The 12359-nt window shown below is 42.5% G+C and overlaps 1 pseudogene; it reads left to right on the forward strand.

Moving 5' to 3' along the window:
- Positions 1-410: 410 nt before the first annotated feature.
- Positions 411-6451, forward strand: LOC109445471 (eukaryotic translation initiation factor 3 subunit E; annotated as a pseudogene).
- The last annotated feature ends 5908 nt before the right edge of the window (positions 6452-12359 follow it).

Consider the following 12359-nt stretch of genomic DNA (forward strand, 5'->3'; position numbering starts at 1 on the left):
TTTTATTCTATTTTATTTTATTACTTTATTTTATTTTATTAGTTTCAGTTGTACAAAAAACGTAAAAATGTAATAGTTAGATATTTACACCCCTCACAAAGTGATAACCCTCTCCCCCAATCTACTACCCTTCTACCATCGTATATCGCTATTACAATTCCATTGACTCTATTCCTTACGCTGTACTCCACATCCTGTGACTATCTATGTATTAAATTATAGTTGACATTCAGTATTATTCAGCTTCAGCTTCAGGTGGTGTGCCAGATGCTCTCATAAGTACTTTATATATATTAGCTCATTTAACCCTCACTTCAACGTTACAAGGTAGGATCATACGCCCATTGTAGAACTGAGGAAACTGAGGTGCAAAGAGATTCAGTGATTTGCCCAAGTCACGATGCTAGAACATGGCAGAGCTGACTCCAGAGACCACAATCATTAGTCGCAACTCCAACTCGTGTAAGTTATTGCTATTTTCACTTTATATAATATGTGCAATTACATATAAGTTTTATATTCCTTGAATTCTTAAACTTAGAATATATATGAATATGTATGTAGTACATATACATTTGTGTCCTATTGCTGCTGTAATAAGTTGCCACAAACTTAGTGCTTAAAACAGTAAGAATTATGTTATAGTTATGGTGGTCAGCAGTCTGACTGAGGTGGTGCCAGGGCTGCACCCCTGCTTCTAGAGGCTGCCTGCACCCTTGGCTCATGGTCTCTTCTTCCATCTCCAAAGTATATCATTCCAACTTCTAGCTCCATCACTGCATCTCCTTTTTCTGACTCTGACTCCTTCTGTGTCCCTCTTGCAGGAACTCTGTCATTCGTTACTTTGGGCAACCCAGGTGATCTAGGATAATCTCCCTACCGCAAGATCCTCAAATCAATCACATCTGCCAAGTCCTTTCGCCATGTAAGGTAACATATTCACAGGTTCCAGGGATTAGGATGTGGTCATTTTTTTATACATGTATAATGTATACTGGTTAACAGCACACTTCCCTTCACAGCACATTCGACATAAACTATATTTCCATATATATATATACATTTTTAATGGAAGAAATCTGAGCTCAGGAAAAGAGACTCTGGCTGAGCCAGTTGTCCAGGAGACAAAGGGCCCAGGCAGGTCAGGTCTCATGTCTGCTACATGGTCAAGACAAACTGACCTAGCCCGACACAGCAGGGTTAGAAAAAAAAAGTAGTGACTCACTGGACACACAAGTCCCCTTGGGCCCAACAATACAGCAGATATTTGATTTGGGGCAGTGGGAGAACCTGAGGACCCCAACCCCACCAGTGAGTCAGGCAAACAGATCCGGATAGAATCAAAGGGCCGCTTGTCCAGCTGGTCCCAGGGCTGGGTCTGCATCAATTTGGACACAGCTCTCTGACACCTCCTTGCTCAGGCTTTGGCAATGTCTCCTTTAATAGCTTTACTCTAACCAACCTCAGCACTGAAACTTCTGCACCAGGAAAGAAGAGAACCTTGTGGTTTCCTTGAAAAATCCTTGCATCTGGTGTTCGGCTACAAGAGCCGAAATGGTGTCACTAAGTTGATTCTGTTTCCTCTTGAAAATTCCCCACACAATTACAATTCCATGCATTTTAATTTCCAATCAGCAATGCTTTGTCAAGGTACCGCAGTACTACTTAGTGACAAGTCTCAGTGGCTGCTATACGGACGCTTGGTTACCTCCCATCTGAGCTTGTTTCAAGAGACCATCTATAGGGGCCAGCCCAGTGGCTCAGGCGGTTAGAGCTCAATGCTCCTAACTCCGAAGGCTGCCATTTTGATTCCCACATGGGCCAGTGGGCTCTCAACCACAAGGTTGCCGGTTCAACTCTTCCAGTCCTGCAAGGGATGGTGGGCTCCGCCCCCTGCAACTAAGATTGAACACGGCACCTTGAGCCGAGCTGTGGCTGAGCTCCCGGATGGCTCAGTTGTTTAGAGCACGTCCTCTCAACCACAAGGTTGCCGGTTCGACTCCCACAAGGGATGGTGGGCTGCACCCCCTGCAACTAGCAACTAGCAACGGCAACTGGACCTGGAGCTGAGCTGCGCCCTCCACATCTAAGACTGAAAGGACAACAACTTGACTTGGAAAAAAGTCCTGGACATACACACTATTCCCCACTAAAGTCGTGTTTCCCTTCCCCAATAAAAATTTAAAAAAAAAAAAAAAGAGAGACCATCTATAGTTCTGAGCTATGTGTCTCCCCTCCCATACCTACTACCTGCACTGTGTTGTCTGGCTTGACCCAGCTTCCAACATTTGTGACTTTGGACTTTCAGTCTCTGCCAGAACCTTTTCTAGTAGTTCAAGAGAAAAATATGGCAGCTTTGTAAATATGCTCAACTCACAATGTATCACTCTAGCTGCACTGGGCAGGTGAATCTAGGACACAACTGGGGGACATAGGCAGAAGGTCAGAGGACAGAGAAGCCAGTCTCCCTGCGTGGCCTTCTTTTTTTTTTTTTTTTTTTATAATCACTTCAATTTATTTCAGGACATAATATGCTTTTAGGCCCATGGATGACAGTGAGTTATACTCCCTGTTTTGTTTAAATATCCATAGGGTGTTTTATTTTTGCAAAGATAGATTCTAAAAATCATAAAACCAGATAGATTAATAATACACATATCAAAATTACATTAAAAATTTAGTCAAGGCTCTCATTCACTTTGTCCTGGCATTAAAGATGTTATAAAGATACATAGAATACCAGCAAGTATCCCAACATTTATAGACATAGGTGTTGTCAAAGGGCTTTCTCTGATTTCAGCAAAGAGAAACCATCCAAATTTTATCTTTATACTATTGACATGATTTAATTTTGGTATGTGGTCTTACTATTTCTCCTACTGCAGCAACTTCTAGTTTTGTCAAGGCCTTTCCTCCAATTTTTCTGGAAGTAAAATACATTATTTCCAACTTCAAATTAAAATGTTATCCTCATAAGTATATGTAACAGGTTGGTATAGTCACATATATCCTTTCCAATTTCAGGCTAAGCAAAGACATGCATTTAGAGTTATATTAACATTATTAAAGCAAAACACAATCCAACTTAATGTCAAGAGAAAATGTGGCCTTCCATGCAGAGTTTGATATAGAAATATTATTTTGACACATTTTATTCAAATACCAGTCTGATCACACATGATCCAAGAACATTCAAATAATAAACCCAAAAGAAACAGATGTTAACTATTGGTCTTCAAACATTATCACCAACGATGCACGCTTGCCTATGGTCTCGCCCACATAAAACCACGTCCACACTTCAGTGGCCACCTCCTTCAGCAGAGCTTCCTTACTGGGAGTTGTTTGAAGCTCCCAGTTTGAGCACTGTTGACTATTGTTTCAAGCTCTGAATTGCTGTAGGGATCTCAGCTGGGGTTGGAGGAACCAACTCAAACTTGGCCTGTGCCAAAATGTGGCCAGTTGAGGCTTCCAGTAAGTCAGAGCAGCGTTTACCAGTGGCAGGGCCTTCCCTGCAAGGTTACAGACAAACTGGGCCATGGTTCTAGGATGGAAAGTCCCTCCCTGCATGTCTTGCTGCTGCCAATTGGTCAAGAGAGAGGCAGGTGACTCCCAAGTGCCACATGAGGAATAAGCCTTGGGCAGACCCATACAATGTACTTATCACTAACCCTATCGCCACATCTTGAGCCAGCCACTTCTACTCACTGAGTCTGTTTCCTTATCAGACAGGTTTATGGAGGAACTAATATCCCAGATAACAGCCCATGGCATTGTCACTTGCATTTATTACAAATCATCAAGATTTCTTCCAGCTCCAAGAGTCTACAGCATTTTATTGAGGTAGCTCTGAATTATGCATGGAACAAAATGAACCTACACCATGATTTTTTACATCAGACATACTCAAAATGAAAAGTTTGCACAACTGACAATTTTCAGGGTTGGTCAAAAACGTGATTGTTTAAACATGTCTTTCATTTCTTCATTCTTACACAAATCTTTCAAAGAAAATGGGTGTTTAAGACTGGCAAACACAATTCCAGAGTCAACTAGAATTCTGTCTTGTAAGATATAATACAGTTCTTGATACACTAAGCCATATGGCTGAGTGTTTTTTCTGTGTCATTTTAAATGTGATTTACAACCATCAAATGTAACAAATTTTTACAGGACCTAAGACATAGCAGCATAGAACAGATAAGAAAGGCCTATGCATTAAGAAAAGGGGAATATCTTTTGAGCATCTATTGATATGTATCAGGCACCGTACCAGACTCTTGCTATGAGACAGATGTTACCCTTAAATTTCAAAGGAGGAAACACACTCAGAGATGTTACAGAAGTGACCCAGGTCACACAGCTCATTATGCAGATGTGGAGATTCATAATCTGTCTCTAAATTCCATGCTAATTTTTTCACACCAGGCTATGTCTCCAGCATGTTAAAGCAGGATACGTTTTCAAATAACCACAAAGAAGAGCGTGTTAGACGGGACCATAAAATCTGCAAGTGAGCAACATAAAAGATGATGACAAAGTCAGGTTTGGTTCATCATAAAACTGAGCTTCAGCTTTTCCTTGACAAGACAGTGTAATACAACTTGACTACGCACCTTGCACACTTTTTGGATCAGCATTTAGTCTTTCTGTTGCTTGAGTTGCTTTCCGAAAAAGAGATATATAGTGAAAAAGAATCATCACAAGGGAAATTGGATCTTCCTAGTAACACTGACATGATAGACTGCGATGGATATATACAAAAACCTTTATCCTGATGATACTCCTCAGGCTTTGAGAGGAAAAAGAACACCAGTTGTTGCACAACTGAAGCAGCTTCAGGCAGAAACAGAACCAGTTGTGAAGATGTTTGAAGATGCAGAAACCACAAGGCAAATATAGCCAACCAGGAACGGTGGGATACTGTTTGACGACCTGGTGGACCATCATGGTTTTAGGTGAGAGTCTTTAGATACACTCAACAGATATGCAACATTCCAATATGAAAGTGGGAATGAGTCTAGAGCAGCAGAATATCTTTACTTCTTTAGAGTGTTGGTTCCAGCAACTGATAGAAATGCTTTGAATTCACTGTGGGGAAAACTGGCCTCTGAAATTTTAATGCAAAATTGGGATGCAGCCATGAAAGACCTTACATGGTTAAAAGCGACCATAGATAATAACTCTGTGAGTTCTCCACTCCAGTCTCTTCAGCAGTGAACATGGCTCATGCACTGGTCTCCGTTTCCTTCAATGATCCCAAAGGATAAGATAACATTACTGATCTCTTCCTTTACCACTCACAGTAACTTAATGCAATTCAGACAATGTGTTCATATATGAGGTCTGACAAGGTCACAAACTCATCCTAAAAAACGGGCTACGTACTTCATTGCTGACTATCGCTATGGTCATCTTCTATGTACTCCCCTTGGGAAGCTATGCACTGATGCCAGCCCCTAGTCCACCCTTCAAAGCAATTCTGGAACTCTTTTCCTGTAATGGCCATCAGAGCTATTGTTCTATTACCCTTGATGTTCTAAATGTCATCAAAACGTCTTACTTTCAATATTTCCTTTATCTTTGGGCAAAGAAAGAAGTCCTTGGGGGCCAGGTCAGGTGAGTAGGGAGGGTGTTCCAATACAGTTATTTGTTTACTGGCTGAAAACTCCCTCATAGACAGTGCTGTGTGAGCTGGTGCATTGTTGTGATGCAAGAGCCATGAATTGTTGGCGAAAAGTTCAGGTCATCTAACTTTTTCATGCAGCCTTTTCAGCACTTCCAAGTAGTAAACTTGGTTAACTGTTTGTCCAGTTGGTACACATTCATAATGAATAATCCCTCTGATATCAAAAAGGTTAACAACATCGTTGCACCAAGTTCACAAACCTAATTGTCAGACCTCGTACAGTCATGATGTACAAAGATGTTCTAAAATCCCGCAGGTGCTAAAAGATCTCGTCAAAATTATTCAACAGGAGTCTTACTCATCAAGACCCAATTACAGAGTTTATCGAATGCTTATATGTAAACCTTGACTTTGATGGGGCTCAGAAAAAGCTGAGGGAATGTGAATCTGTGCTAGTGAATGACTTCTTGGTGGCCTGTTCTTGAGGATTTCATTAAAAATGCTCGTCTCTTCATATTTGAAACTTTTTGTCGCATCCACCAGTGTATCAGCATTAACGTGTTGGCAGATAAACTGAACATGATTCCAGAAGAAGCTGAAAGGTGGATTGTAAATTTGATTAGAAATGTGTGATGGGATGACAAAATTGATTCCAAACTAGGTCATGTGGTAATGGGTAACAATGCAGCCTTACCTAATCAGCAAGTGATTGAAAAGACCAAAAGACTTTTGTTTAGAAGCCAGATGTTGGCCATAAATATTGAGAAGAAACTTAACCAGAATGGTAGGTCAGAGGCTCCTAACTGCATAATTCAAGACTAGCTTCTATTGAAGAATTGTAAAGAAAAGATGGAAAAACTATAAAAGAAAGATGAAACAACAAAATCATTATATAAAGGGTACATACATTTTAGAAGTAATTAACATATTGAGTATAAATTTTAGAAAATTTGAATAAAATTTGCTGTGTTCCATTATTTTGAGGAAAAAAGAAAAAAAGAAAAAAACTGAGCTTCAGTTCTCAATATTTAACTGAACATTTATGAGTACATGACCCTAGAGAGAGAAAGTCCAAACTTGGAAGCATATTCTTGGAATTTGCCCATGGAAATCAGGTCAAGTTTCCATTCCTCCCCCCCCCCCGGCCAAATGCCCAGAGGTCTTTAATGCTTCCCATAAGTCTGTGTCTCATTCTCCATTTCTTTCCCCCATACATAGCACAGGCTCAGCCTGTGCCTTTCAGAGTTCTGACAACCTGTAGGGCTGCAGGTATCACAGGAGACAGCGAGAAGGAGCTTTGCAATGACTCGTGACTAAGTAGTATCATCCGGAAGAAGGTGCCAAGAAGTGGGAGAAGCATGGTATCTGTGGTTTACTGGCTATGGCTACATTTCATTGCATCATCCATACTTGCACCATTGCCTTCCCAGGACTTAAGAGCACTATAAAGAACTCAGGATTGCAAAGAATGGCCCCACTCTCTTTTCTACAGTGCTATCTTAGATCCTGTCAAAAAGTGTTTCATTTGATGAATAAAGAACAAATGTAAAATGAGGAAGCAAAACAACTCATTCAAACAGCTTACACTGTAAGAGGCCTGTCATTTCTCACAAGCCAGGAATTCCGAACTGACTCTACATCAAGGTTTCTTCACCTTGCACTACTGACATTTTGAGCCAGACAATTATTTGTAAGAATCACAAAGTGGAGCAGTCTGTGACCTTCAATGCCATCCCCTTCCCCCTGGCTAACTCCTATTGGTCCTTCAGGGTTCTGTTGAAATGTCACTTCCTCTGGGTGGTCTTCTCAGCCTTCCTAAAGTCAGGATAACATATTCCCTCCGATGTGCTCCCCAGGCACCCTGAAATCCCCCCACTAAGCACCATGTTGTAATAGTCTGTTTACTCAGATGATTCGGCAGAGGATTTACATAATGTTGTGTTCTCTTTGTTGCTTTCCAAGTCTAATTCCTCCTTTGTTGCTTTTGTCCCCCTACAGCATCTTTGCCAAATTGTCAGCAAGCCTCTACTTTCACACCTTCAATAATGGAGAACCCACTACCTTTCAAGACCTCCTTCTTATAGCTGGAAAGTTAAAAGTCTGTTCTCATAGTAACCCCAATCTTTCTTCTTATAATCTCTTCTTGGCCCTGACTCCACCCCTGGGGACAACCACTGTCGGAATGACAGGTAGATGTAAGCAGCTCAGAATTGCTTAACATTCTCAACCCAAGCTGGCCTCTGCCAACCACCCAATCTCTTCTGAGTTCTTATCTCCTTGGCCACTCAGCTGTGCATATTCAGGGAATAAAGATTCTTGCTTTCTGAATGAGAGATGAGTGATGGGAAAGGCAAACTGCAGGAGGGATGAATAAATCTCTTCTAGGCCCAGCCCAGGAGTTTGGGTCTGGGCCTGTGTCCTTGGCCTCACGCAGCAGGGAGCACAGCACGAACTGTGTAACTCTTGCCTGGGTTTTATCAATGCTCTTGAGATACCAAGTGGAGGCATATTCTGCATGCACCTTTGGGAAGTCCAGCGGTGTGTACCCAGCCTCAAACCTGGTCATTTGCCCAATGCAGGTATTATAGACTCAACATTTGCATCCCCCTCCCCAAATTTGTATGTTCAAGCCCTAATGATGGTATTTGGAAATGGGGCTTTTGGGAGGTAATCAGGGTTAGACTAAGTCATGAGGGTGGAGCCCTTATGATGGGAATAGTGGCCTTATAAGAAGAAGAAGAAGAGAGCGATCTCCACGTGCACACACTGAGAAAAGACCATGTGAGGACATCATGAGAAAGTGGCCATCTAAAAGCCAGGAAGCAAGCTCTCACCTAGAACCAAATTGTCTGGCACCTTATCATGGACTGCCCAGCCTCTAGAACTGTGAGGAATATCTGTTGTTTAAGTTGCCCAGTCAACGGTATTTTGTTATGGCAACCAGAGCAGACTAATAGAGCAGCAACCCAGGAAGAAGTTCATGCACACAGAGGAAAGATAGAAAAGAAAGTAGCACAGTAATCCAGTCAGCGCTCTCACCTCAAGGCTCACCTTGCTCAGGTTACCCACCCATCCATGTACACACACGTTGCTCAAGTAGACACAGTTCTTTCTCCAAAGGATGGACCCCCCTGGTGCCACACCAGGCTCCTTGCTTTCAGTGAAGCCAGCTTCAGACTTTCCAGCACGCTGCAACCCAGATTTCCCCACCATTCCTCAAAAGGGACCAGGTACTTTTGCATTTGGCCAGCAGCACTTACTTAGATGCGACTTCCAGGTGTCTCTTGGAAGAAAAGCTTGTCTTCCCTAGAGGTTCCTGTATCCATTCTCACTCCCTCTAAATCATTTACCACACTGCTGCCAAAGGGTCTTTCTAGAAGGGAAATCTGATCTTGTGATTCCCCTTCTCAAAGCCCTCTGAATGACTCCCACTACCTTTAGGGGAAACATCCAAACTCTTTTATCAAACTCCTTTGACTGCCCCTACCTTCTTCCTGGGGGTCATGGCTGACCACTTATCTCATGTACCCTACATTCTACGTGCCACACTTCTGACAGTTCCCCAAAAGTCCGCCCTCTCTAGAACTGTTGTACCTTTGCCTGTGCCAGTTCTTCTGCCCGGGAAGGGCCCTTCCCTCCCGTCCTCATCACCTGGGAGAATCCTTACTGCTCCTTTAAGAATCAGCTCCACCTTTCTAGGAAGTATTCTGTGACCTGCCCACCCCACTCCATACTTCTAGGATGAATTAGTTGCCCCTCCTCTATATTCCTACGGTTCGTGTGCCTGCCCCTAATATAAACAATACATCAAAAACTTCTCTGTCTTTTTAATCTGCTCATTTCTCTCTTTCAAATCTAAGCCAGGAGAATGGCTAGCCCCCTGAGCAGTACAGGACCTGGCACATCGTAGGTGTTCGATATACGGTTTTTGAATGAATGAATGAATGAATGAATGACCTGTGATGAGGGGGATGATGAGTAATTTCACCATTATGACAATTCCTATGCCCTGCCTGTGGAACACACTCTGATTAACACTGTATTAACATCTCTTGTATATCCTCTTCCAAAACACAATGTTTCCAAATCCATGAACCACGGTCTAAGTTCGTACTGTCCAACACGGTAGCTACATGTGGTATGTAAGTTATATTAAATTAAGCAAATTAAAATTTGAGTTCCTCAGTCACACTAGCCACTAATGGCTCTCATATTGGACATTGCAGATATAGAACATTTCTGTCATCACAGAAAGTTCTAGTAGACGGTGTGGGTCTCGGACAAGGCATATGAATTGGGAATGCAAAGCAGAGACTACATACACCTTTGCACTCAGACAGATCAATCTAACCTAGGTGACTCTGGCGCATCAGAAATTAGCCAAGCATTTCTGTTTTATCTATGGCTCTGAATATTCATTTTTGTGTGTATGTAAATTATTTCTCTGTTATGATAAAGAAAACAATCATTTTAAAATTTCTTGCTCCTTAAAATTATCCTATTTTTTATAATTGCCATATGGCTTACTGATTTACAAGAGTGTTAAGAGACTTAATTAATGTTTGTTTGGAGCTTTGCCTGTCAAGGTTATTATTAGAGGATCCATGGAGACTCTGCTGAAGGTTAGTGGGAAAACTTCGCTTATTCAAAATGAGGCTCCCAAACAATAGGAAGAATTCTCCACTCAGATTTAATTTATCACATACGTTTATCAACTAGTGAGCGTGTATCATGTGCTTGGTAGTGAAGAGCAGAAAGAATACATGGTTCATGCTGGAGACTTGTCATTACTTCCTAGTAATGGAAGCCCTGGCATCCATCAAAATTGCTATCACTGGGAGTGAAGCTATAGGGAGATGTGGACAATACTAGCTGGTGCTATAACCCAGATTGTTAGCTGTGTGAGTCCAGAACTGAATTATGTGCCAGGCACTACTCTAAGCCATCAGTGATATGTCTACGACTTATTAATCAATTACTTGCCAATGTGATAGCATTTCCCAGCGACCGAACACTAATATTCGCATCTGTTCCAGAATCAGGGTATCCTAGGAATATGCTTTAGAAGTCCAGAGGTTGCTTGGTGGGCACTGATGGCTGTAGGGGACATCCATGGGATATCCAGATCCCCTAGCTCACCCTACCCAATTGACATAGTTCCTAGGGTAGCTTCCAAGTTCTTTCATTTACTTTGCCTTCTAGACAGACTTGATTGACCCTGGGGGGACACTTGACCCAAATGGGCCTTAATGCTCCTCTCCAGGATGTGTGACCTGGGACAGGAGAAAAGAAAGTGAGTTCTTCTCCAGTGGTCGAGGCTACATGGTAAAACTCAGAAGCTATAGGTGTCTGTTTTCTCTACCATTTGGAGAAAGCGTATAGAGAGGCAGAAGTCAGCAACGTGAGAAGGCAGGGAAATTCCCAGCCAAGTTCAAGCTCCTGATCCTAGTGTCATCCTCGGTGTGACCCCATCTCAGATCCTCCTGTCAGTATTCAGCTTTCATCTCTTCCTTGGATTCCAGGCCAGTAAATTGCCTTTTTGACCACACATTATTCAAGTTCATTTTCTTTATTTTCTTTCACGTGCAATCAAAAAAGTTCTGCTTGCCACAGTTGCCCTCAGAATAGGGCCCTATCCCTATCCCCTTAGCACCGAGAAAAGGTCCTACCTGACGTGGGCCCCACCTTCCTCACCAGCATCATCTCCTGCCACTCTCCCTGTCTCGCTGCCTGAAACACACGATGCTCAGGACTTTCTTGCATAATCCTCTATATTTTCTGCTCAACTGAAAGCTCAACGAGGATAGGGGCTGTATCTCTTTTGTTCATTTCTTTATTCTCAGGGACTAGCAAAGTGTCTGTCATACAGTTGGTACTCAATAAATATTTATGGGATAAATTCATGGGTCGATCCATCAATGGAAACTGAACAGTCCTGAAAAACTTTACACCCAACCACTGTGAGTACCTGTGAAACATCCCTGCCTACAACAGGAATGCTTCTCTAGGTCAAGAATGTTCTGTCTTGCTGATTTTCATCCTTCTTCCCTGGACAACTCTTGGAACTCAGCGACAAATCTGTCCATAAGAGAACCCTCTTCCCCCACCCTGCAAGTTCATTGCAGATCCATCTTCTCTATGGCAAATCTCCTTCAAGCATTGACCTGCAGTTAGGTTTCAACTGCAGCCAAGTATATGTACATGAATATGTGAAATTCTCCAGCTTGACTGAGGCTTGATAGTCTGGGTTCTCCTAAACTCCTTTTCACTGACTGCCTTTTACTAACTGCCCGTTTTATGACCTCTTGGGCCACATCTATAGAGCGTTGATCTCATTCTGTGACATTTTTATTCTTCCTAATTTCACTCATAGAAGGTAACCTTGAGTTAAAGTGCTAGGGCTTCCGTGCCTATTGTCGCTCATCACTGGAATCCCCAGCATTGAAATAACTACACCAGGAGCAGCCACAAGCTCAGCGTAGAGGCCAGCTCCACTAGCAGCCCCATCACCATAGCAGCAGTAGCGACAGCAAACGCAAGGTGAGCTGAAGCACGTGTTCTGTGAGATGTTTTTCTTCTTCTTCATCATGTAAATCCTTGCAGATCCCTTTTATTGACCACCCTCTTCTTCGTGCCCTGCCCTGCCCTCTCTTTACTTCCCTGTGCTCTCCAGATCACGGCTAGGATGGCATTGGAGGCTGCTGGCGATCGGAGATAGGAGAGGTCACAA

Source organism: Rhinolophus sinicus, linkage group LG06, assembly GCF_036562045.2.
Source record: "Rhinolophus sinicus isolate RSC01 linkage group LG06, ASM3656204v1, whole genome shotgun sequence".
Taxonomy (NCBI): domain Eukaryota; kingdom Metazoa; phylum Chordata; class Mammalia; order Chiroptera; family Rhinolophidae; genus Rhinolophus; species Rhinolophus sinicus.